Source organism: Pseudochaenichthys georgianus, chromosome 11 (assembly GCF_902827115.2).
Source record: "Pseudochaenichthys georgianus chromosome 11, fPseGeo1.2, whole genome shotgun sequence".
In the NCBI taxonomy this organism is placed as follows: domain Eukaryota; kingdom Metazoa; phylum Chordata; class Actinopteri; order Perciformes; family Channichthyidae; genus Pseudochaenichthys; species Pseudochaenichthys georgianus.
Window position 1 is genome coordinate 33,395,621 of NC_047513.1, and position 6,918 is coordinate 33,402,538.

Genomic DNA, 6,918 nt, shown 5'->3' on the forward strand with positions numbered 1-6,918 from the left:
TTGAATCCTACTTAAAGGACAGAAACAACTTTGTTTCTATAGGTAAATACACATCTGAGTTGACAAATATGACATGTGGGGTTCCTCAAGGCTCCATCTTGGGGCCTCTTCTCTTTAACGTCTACATGCTACTGCTGGCTCAGATAATGAAGAACAACAAAATAAGTTACCATAGCTATGCGGATGACACACACATTTAAATAACAATTTCACCAGGAGACTATGCTCCAATTCAAACACTGAGTAAGTGCATTGAACAAATCAATGACTGGATGTGTCAGAACTTTCTCCAATTAAACAAAGACAAAACCGAGGTAATGTTTTTTGGAGCCAAGGCAGAACGTTTAAAAGTTAGCGCTGAGCTTCAGTCTGCAATGTTCAAACCAACAGATAAAGCCAGAGATCTAGGTGTAGTCATGGACTCTGACCTGAGTTTCAACAGTCACATTAAAACAGTTACTAAATCTGCCTACTATCACCTAAAGAACATATCTAGGATTAAAAGACTAATGTCACAGCAGGATTTGGAAAAACGTGTCCATGCTTTTATCTTCAGTAGACTGGACTACTGCAATGGTGTCTTCACAGGTCTCACTAAAACATCTATTAGAAAGCTGCAGCTGATTCAGAACGCCGCTGCTCGAGTCCTCACTAACACTAAGAAAGTGGATCACATCCTGTTCTGAAGTCTTTACACTGGCTTCCTGTGTGTCAAAGAATAGATTTCTAAATACTGCTGCTGGTTTATAAAGCACTGAATGGTTTAGGCCGAAAATACATTTCTGACCTCCTGCTAAATGATGAACCATCCAGATCTCTCAGGTCTTCAGGGACTGGTCAGCTTTCTGTCCCCAGAGTCAGAACTAAACACGGAGAAGCAGCGTTCAGTTATTATGCTCCAAACATCTGGAACAAACTCCCAGAAACCTGCAGGTCCGCTGCAACTCTGACTACTTTCAAATCCAGCAAGAAGACTTTTCTTTTTGTCGCTGCTTTTAATTGAACTATTCACATCTTAAACTGCACTGCAACTTTTATCCATGTCTTTTTTCTTTTAATGTTTATGTTATTATCTTTTCTTTTTAATGATTTTAAATGCCATTTTCTTAATGTCTTTCATTTTTTGTAAAGCACTTTGAATTGCCTTGTGTTGAAAGATATTTAAAGGAGGAACTTGAACTATCCACTTATTGGAGTTCGGAGCTGATGGATGAGTTATTGGGAGATTTGCTTTTGCAAAAATACTCGGGTGACACACACACACACACACACAAACAAATACGTTTTTATTCGATTTTGGCCCAACTGTTCCCTCATATTCCCAGAGAAAGATCAGTCATTATCGTTCATCTTTTCCACACAGCAGAGTGCTTCCTCTGTGGTCGCACTGAGAGAAATGTATTTTAAATATTGTGTATTACAGGACAATGTTTCAGTTGATGAAAGACTGACTACGCTTGGGAATGCTTCTAAGATAACAGGAAAAGTGTTTGAAAGTCAATGGCGTTCTCTCTTCATGTTGAGAGGCTGTTCAGCTCTGCAGGGACGAGAAACTATAGCGAGCTCCACTGGAGCATTTTCTGTTAGCAGTAAGTAACCAAAGGCTTGGAGAAATAAATACATGATGCATCCTCTTTATTATCAGTTGTTCACACACACACACACACACACACACACACACAACACACACACACACACACACACACACACACACACACACACACACACACACACACACACACACACACACACACACACCACACACACCACACACACACACACAACACAGTGGACCAGCCAAGTTTGATCGTAAAACATTTTCTAACTTAAAGAACACTTGGAGAGCCAAGATCTCTGCCAAGGCCGTTTCCGTAACTGAAAATGATCCAGAACATAGTGACATCACTATGGGACACTTGTGCTCCTATTGGCTAGCGCTCCATCACATTATAGGAGATAAGGGGCGGGACATCTCTCAGTGGTTGACCAATCACAATAGAGCCGACCAGCAAACCAATCAGAGCAGACTGGGCTCTGGTTTCAGCAGAGGGTGAAAAGAGGTGCAGCAGCAGTATGAGAAAAATAAAGAGCTTTTTGAACATTAAAGCATGGAGACATGTCCCAGTAGAGACACTACATACTGATATACACCTGAACATCAGCAGGAGAGGACTCTTTAAAGTAGAGACACTACATACTGATATACACCTGAACATCAGCAGGAGAGAACTCTTTAAAGTAGAGACACTACATACTGATATACACCTGAACATCAGCAGGAGAGGACTCCTTTAAAGTAGAGACACTACATCCTGATATACACCTGAAACATCAGCAGGAGAGGACTCTTTAAAGTATAGACACTATACTGATATACACCTGACATCAGCAGGAGAGAACTCTTTAAAGTAAGGACACTACATACTGATATCACCTGAACATCAGCAGGAGAGGAGACTCTTTAAAGTAGAGACACTACATACTGATTATACACCTGGACATCAGCAGGAGAGGACTCTTAAAGTAGAGACACTACATAATGATATACACCTGACAATCAGCAGGAGAGAACTCTTTAAAGTAGAGACACTACATACTGATATACACACTGAACATCAGCAGGAGAGGACTCTTTAAAGTAGAGACACTACATCCTGATATACACCTGAACATCAGCAGGAGAGACTCTTTAAAGTAGAGACACTACATCCTGATATACACCTGAACATCAGCAGGAGAGACTCTTTAAAGTAGAGCACACATCCTGATATACACCTGAACATCAGCAGGAGAGGACTCTTTAAAGTTAGAGACACTACATCCTGATATACACCTGAACATCAGCAGGAGAGACTCTTTAAAGTATAGAACTACATACTGATATACACCTGAACATCAGCAGGAGAGACTCTTTAAAGTAGAGACACTACATACTGATATACACCTGACATCAGCAGGAGAGGACTCTTTAAAGTAGAGACACTACATACTGATATACACCTGACATCAGCAGGAGAGGACTCTTTAAAGTAGAGACACTACATACTGATATACACCTGATCATCAGCAGGAGGACTCTTTAAAGTAGAGACACTACATACTGATATACACCTGAACATCAGCAGGAGAGGACTCTTTAAAGTAGAGACTATACATACTGTATACACCTGAACATCAGCAGGAGAGGACTCTTTAAAGTAGAGACACTACATACTGATATACACCTGAACATCAGCAGGAGAGGACTCTTTAAAGTAGAGACACTACATACTGATATACACCTGAACATCAGCAGGAGAGGACTCTTTAAGTAGAGACACTACATACTGTATACACCTGAACATCAGCAGGAGAGGACTCTTAAGTAGAGACACTACATACTGATATACACCTGAACATCAGCAGGAGAGAACTCCTTAAAGTAGAGACACTACATACTGATATACACCTGAACATCAGCAGGAGAGGACTCTTTAAAGTAGAGACACTACATACTGATATACACCTGTACATCAGCAGGAGAGGACTCTTTAAAGTAGAGACACTACATACTGATATACACCAGGACATCAGCAGGAGAGGACTCTTTAAAGTAGAGACACTACATACTGATATATACACCTGAACATCAGCAGGAGAGGACTCTTTAAAGTAGAGACACTACATACTGATATACACCTGAACATCAGCAGGAGAGGACTCTTTAAAGTAGAGACACTACATACTGATATACACCTGAACATCAGCAGGAGAGGACTCTTTAAAGTAGAGACACTACATACTGATATATACCTGGACATTAGTATATGTCCACTTTAATACAAGTCAACATAAAGTATATCAAGATCTAAACTTGATTTTCTTCTGAGTTTTTGTGTGGAATGTCAAAGTGTCTTCTGATTAGGACAAAACTGTTGAAACAAGTTGTGCAAAGTTCCCAGTATGTATTTTCTTCCTATTGCACTTTCAACTCCAGCCTTTCAGTTTAAAGTTGTCCCACTTATTTTCTCTCTGCCTGTTCCCCTGCTAAAGACTTCAGTTTTAACCACCACTCTCTCTCACTTCACGTCAGTAGCGCTGCTCAGATCTCTAATTGAAATTGAAACCTGCTCTCGGAGCCTGCCCCTCAGCGACAAACAGCTGATTGAAAGAGCTGGATTTAACAGTGTGTGAGACAGAGAGGAGATAATGTGCTCACAAAATAGCTGGCAGGGAAACGGAAGCTATTCGAAGCCTAAACAGTGGAGTATGTGTTGAAGTTATTAGGACCGAGAGTTTATCATTCACAGCAGAGAAGAACAGTCAAATGAACCATCTCCTTTGTGTCATCAGCTTTCTTTGCCCACACAGACTAATATTATGTTATATCAGCTTATATATAAGCTGAACGGTTTGTAATCAGTATCTGTATTCTGATATAGTGGATTATCGTGTATATTTCTTAACCTTTACCTCGCTCTATGGGATGAGGGTTACATATCTCCACGAAACTCCCTTCTTTGATTGCCTCCATGTTGTATCACACGCGAACGAAATGTTATGTTTAGATGTGAGAATGATCTTATTTAATGTGGGCTAATTTGCATATATTGCTGTCCTGTTTTTTCACGCTTATCCTGTTGCTGCTTTGTACAACTGAATTTCCCCTCGGGGATTAATAAAGGTTCATCTTATCTTATCTTATATTTACAGAAAATAAATAAGGCACAAACTTGAGATGTAGCACACAATTCTGTCTTTTGAACTTGTGTCTTTTCACGTGTACTGTGTGCTTATAATTGTATATTGCAATGTCATATGTCCTATTAGAGTCCAATTAGCAATGTGGAGCTTTTCCCTTCTCTCTCCTCTTTTCTATATTTTGCCAAGACGAAAAAGTAGCTCACCTTTAGCTAGAGGAAGACTAATGAGTGAGTTAAGGAGAAACGCTAACAAAACAAGGTAAAAAAAAACATGAATTCCTTCGAATTAGTTCATCCTATAAGAGAATATACTGCACACACGAACAGGTTAATGATCCCTGGCTGCACGACGGGGGGACGGGGGAGTGACATGTCTATATGGACAATCCATAACAGAGAGGAAAAGCCGGGGAAGGGGGGGGCTCGATAGTTGCTTTAAAAGCCTCTCATCTACTTAAAGGAAAACTCCTTTACTCAATCACTAGTAAGTAGAGAGAGGACAAAGTGTACATGAAAGACAGGAGGCGTCCATAAATCATTGGGAAACTACGAAAAAGTGTAATAAAATAACAGGAAGCGATACATCAATGTACCAGGAAACTAAAAGTACCTTCAGGAACATCATGAGATGAATATAGTACTAAAAAAACATTATGCAAAGCATTGATTGATGGTATTAGCCCATACCCTCTAAAGTAAACCAATGGGACATTACAGGGAAATGTAAGTCTCATATAAGGATGTATAGGGGAACACTGAGGAAATATACTACTTATATTATTAAACAATATATAACGGTTCTAATTTATCCTGGCTTGAATATGTGTGGCTTTATTCAATCTGAAACAAGCAGTATTATAGTACATAAAGAAACGTATCCAGTGTAAATGATAGGAAAAAACGTAAAGTTGGCTACCTCCTTGATAATCCATTAGGATTATTATTATTATTATAAATAAATAAATGTATGAGGAAAGCATTCATTGAGCACCATTAGCCTCTGCAGCCGCTTTACTACCCTCTATAGTGCACTAGTGGAATATTACAGGAAATAAGTTTGTCACATCAACTGAGAAATTACACTTCTGCTAATATAACAAAGAGTTATGTTTAATATGTTATTGCTTAGTCCTGGCTTAAAGTGTTAGACAATATGTGTGGCTCTTTTCACGCCGTAGCCTCTGTAGTAAACTAATAGGATATTACAGGGAATACGGTTGTCACATAGGGAATACAATCTGCTATAATAACAAACGCTTGTGTTCAATGTTATTATTATTATTCCAATGTGTCCTGGGTGAACGCATTAGAGACAATATGCGGCTTTATTCAGGCTAAAACAAGCAGTAACGCGATAACAAAAAACGTCAATCCTAGTTACCCAGTTCGCTGCCAGGCTCGTGTCATTCTGCTTCAGTTTCAGTCTCGCGCCTTCGCAGCCTTCAACCTGCAGCATGCCTCCAACTTTTCCACGCAAATGTTTTGGGACATTGTTAAAGCAAAAAAAATGGATTTACGGAGCTTTTGAAAAGAGTCCTTAAAGTCGCGCTTCACGCGGTTAAAATGTCAGCAAGAAGAAGAAGAAGAAGAAGAAGAAGGCTTTGATCCACAAGAGAATCCAAACAGGGAGACATGTTTCTCCACATCCTCACTCCGCAGACTGCTGTCCATGAGAGGCGACGTGGCAGATGTAGCTGGGCAGTGTGTGTGTGTGTGTGTGTGTGTGTGTGTGTGTGTGTGTGTGTGTGTGTGTGTGTGTGTGTGTGTGTGTGTGTGTGTGTGTGTGTGTGTGTGTGGTGTGTGTGGTGGTGTGTGTGTGTGTGTGTGTGTGTGTGTGTGGTGTGTGTGTGTGTGTGTGTGTGTGTGTGTGTGTGTGTGTGTGTGTGTGTGTGTGTGTCAGAGCAGGTTCCAGCTGGATGATGGTCACACACACCGCTCTCTCTCTTCAGGTGAGTCCGGAGACAGTGCGCTCTCCTCGGCGCGTCTCGCTCTGTCAAACTGCGTGTCTGAAACCGAGACTGGCGTCAGGGGGAGTGTGTGTGTGTGTGTGTGTGTGTGTGGTGTGTGTGTGTGTGTGTGTGTGTGTTTGTGTGTTGTGGTGTGTGTGTGTGTGTGGTGTGTGTGTGGTGTGTGTGTGTGTGTGTGTGTGTGTCATCTGAGTGCAGTCGACATATATGATGATGTAGGCTATCACGTATTGATGTATTTCGTCTTTTGCACTTATTGTATTTTATAT

General features: G+C 40.6%; 1 protein-coding gene across 1 annotated transcript in view; it reads right to left on the reverse strand.

Annotated features, from left to right (window-relative positions):
* kcng2 (potassium voltage-gated channel, subfamily G, member 2) overlaps nucleotides 1-6,407 on the reverse strand; it is a 59,393-nt gene extending 52,986 nt beyond the window's left edge. Inside the window, exon 1 of the mRNA XM_034093813.2 lies at nucleotides 6,064-6,407. The gene's annotated coding sequence lies outside the window, so the exon portion shown is untranslated. The remainder of the gene's footprint in view (nucleotides 1-6,063) is intronic.
* Nucleotides 6,408-6,918: the final 511 nt, after the last annotated feature.